General features: G+C 40.9%; 1 non-coding gene across 1 annotated transcript; it reads left to right on the top strand.

Annotated features, from left to right (window-relative positions):
- Positions 1–2570: 2570 nt before the first annotated feature.
- On the top strand, positions 2571–2642 carry TRNAC-GCA (transfer RNA cysteine (anticodon GCA)). Its single transcript has one exon. It is a non-coding gene; the product is annotated as a tRNA-Cys (tRNA).
- The last annotated feature ends 500 nt before the right edge of the window (positions 2643–3142 follow it).

Here is a 3142-nt window from a genome sequence, read left to right as displayed (position 1 = left end):
GTCTTGGCCGCCACCGCGGGCAAAGTCATGCCTGTGGAACGACCTGCGGCGGGCTCTGGTGAAAACCGGGTGCCACTTAGACTCCGGTCCCAGGTGTTGGCTTAAGTCATCGTCCGCAGTGGTACAGAGGATCCACTACCCCTGATCCTGACAGTTGTTTTTTGTTGATCTAATTATGAACCAAAAATTTTGCCAAAAATGGCGGAAAATAAGAAGTGCTGGAAAAGTGTTGGGCATTTAAAGCTGCGACAAAAATAAAGTAAAAATGTGAGTGTCAGAAAAGAAGCTAAATTGTGGCACAAGGCACAGTACCCCAAAAAATAAAGGGACCGTCAAAAAACTGGTGCAAAGCCATTAATGCTCCCCAATATCAATTACAGTATTTCTGGCAAGCAAATTTAGCTTTCTTCAATCTGGGAAATAATTAAAGTCCATCATTATACATTGATGGATACACGAATTAGATTATAAATGGAAAACAAAATACTAGCAAATTTACCCCATGGCTAGAACGTGCAATTCTCAGAGAAATTTAGAAAACTCAAGGCCTTACTTGTCAGCCTCTTTGGGCCTTAGCTAGCAGATGTTTTTTTTTTTACATGGAATAGATGAGGAACCATCTATTTCTCTTGCCTATGCACAGTTCATGGTGGCCCTTTTGAGTAGTTCATTACAGTATAATCTGGCTGTAGGGGTCTGCCTAGGCAGTGTCCTTAAGTTATATGTAAGAAATAATCCTCACTTGAACATGAACACATCACCAGCCTATTCTTAGTCATCCATCCGTGAGGACCCAGGTTTGTCATCCACTTATGACGTTGACCTATACGTTATTACAGATCGATTAGCAGCTCATTGAGCCTCTACTTTGATGAAAGTTTCATGAATCACTTGCTTTTAAAGAACACCACCTGTGCATCTGTAATCTCTGACATAACAGTACCTAAAAGCATGCCATGTGTCATCCAACACAAAGAGCCTTGTGACTTGCTCCGAACATCTCTAATGGATCAGGAAAAAAAGGATTAGGAGATGCTCTATTCTTTCTTTATTATGGGCAACCCTGACTGATCTATTAAATAGTCAAGTACAATACACTGTGGATACCCACTCACTGAATGTATCATAGTCTGTTCAATAAGCCAGGAACATAAATGAGCTGCGAAAAATAAAGGACCTTTTTTAATCCCTTGAAGACACCTTAGAGTCATTAAAGAAATGTACGTGTCTCCAGGAACTTTAAAGAAGGCAATTTTCCAGTGTAGCATTTTGACAGCTCTGTGTAGATTGCAGGTTATGTCGCTTAGGGTCTTTGGCAATGGTGGATCTTCATATAGGTGGCATGGGCAGGGGCCTGGGCCCTATATGAAGATCCACCATTGAGAAGGAACCGGGCACTTTTACTCGACTCTTCTCCCAGTGGATCCATCTTCTCCTCTTCCTGCCCGCGGGCATAGTGTGTGCGCGCGGACAGGAAGGGAAGAAGACAGAGCCGCCAGACATTTCATGTGAGGGGGGCTCCGCTGTGGACATAATATCAATGGGGGGCTCTGTTGTGGACACTTATTTAATGTGGGCTCTGCTGTGGACATTTTATGCCAGGGGGCTCTTCTGTGGGCATTTAATTAAAGGGTGGCTATGCTGTGGACATTCCTTTAAAGGGGGGTCTGCTGTGGTCATTTCATTAAATGGGGGCTCTGCTGTGAACATTTTTTTAATGCAGTGCAGCTACTGCTGTACATTATATTTTAGTAGCAGCTGCATTTCCTACCTAGGGCTTAAACTAAAGTCGGTAAGTTTTCCCAGTTTTTTTTTACAGTATGAACAAATTTTTAACCTTATTGTGAAAAGACAAAGGGACATTATAGGTGTGTGGAGGACTATAGAAAAAGTGGTACATGAGCCTTCTTATAGATCTGGCGTTGGGCTGGTGTTCCATCATATGATATCTTCATATGCATTATGCCCACAGAGTATTGTCAGAAACTGTTGGTTCAGGTGAAGGTTCTGTGTCACGGCTCAATCTACATTATCACCACTCGTCTTATATATTTTCAAATTTAGACAATTTGTCTTAATAAGATGCCACTGTATCCAGTTCATAGTATCATAGTAGATAAGATTGTAGGTCCATTTAGGTCCATGACCCAGTTTGCGTTCTGATTGAGCCGCGTGATCTGGCCAGATTTGCTGTTTGCCTGCTAATTCAGCAATATGATTGGGTCGCAAGGTCGAACCCAAACGTAGGGAGCTCTCATCTCTACGTGTCATATTTTTTTCCTCCAGAAAGACATCCAGGCCCCTCTTGAAGTTCCTTGAGCCAAAGTAAAAAAACAAAAGAACACACTAAAGTATCTGTGGTCCTGAGTGAGTTGTACTGCATTGGGAATCTCAATTGGTGTCCTCACTTACATTTCAAAAGATTTTTACAGCGTTGTGGTGATAGTATCTTTCCTATGAGAATTCTCCATGCTGTCAGCAGTACAATGCAAACAATGCTAACTAAATAGGTGACACATGGGTGACTCACATCAGTTACACCTAACCTGTTCTCATTGTTGTATGTAGCTGGGGGTATAGCTCAGTGGTAGAGCATTCGACTGCAGATCGAGAGGTCCCTGGTTCAAATCCGGGTGCCCCCTTAATTTTTTTTTAACTATATCCGTCATCTCATTCATTATCATCTCGCTTTGTAATGAAATTGTAATTTGTGATCTGGGAGTAGACAGCTGCAGCATTGATTTTTTTTTTTTTACTGCTTATATTATTGCTTCCTTTTTGTGGATAGTTTTAGTTCTAACGAATTTTAATTACCATTTTGTACATAATTATAAAAATGTTATATATTAAATGGAGAAGAACTTTATGCTTCTGATGAGGGGTCCAAGTGGCAGAGCAGTAAGTAGCCTATAGAGCCAGACATGTATGACTTTTCTATATGTCATAAAGTGGATTCCACAGTCATTAATATTAGATCATGGACGCCCTACATATCAATTATTTGATGAAAGTGGACAACCCCCTTAACTTGAAATCTTGAGTCATTATAATTAGGGCACTGCACATGCTTTACTCATATGTATACATGTTAGGTCCAGCTCAAACATGTGTTTGGACAGCAATTATTATCTTCTATTGCTAA

Source organism: Engystomops pustulosus, chromosome 6 (assembly GCF_040894005.1).
Source record: "Engystomops pustulosus chromosome 6, aEngPut4.maternal, whole genome shotgun sequence".
NCBI classification, from domain to species: Eukaryota; Metazoa; Chordata; class Amphibia; order Anura; family Leptodactylidae; genus Engystomops; species Engystomops pustulosus.
The sequence above is the reverse complement of the archived record's forward strand: the minus strand, read 5'-3'. Positions and strand labels throughout refer to the sequence as shown.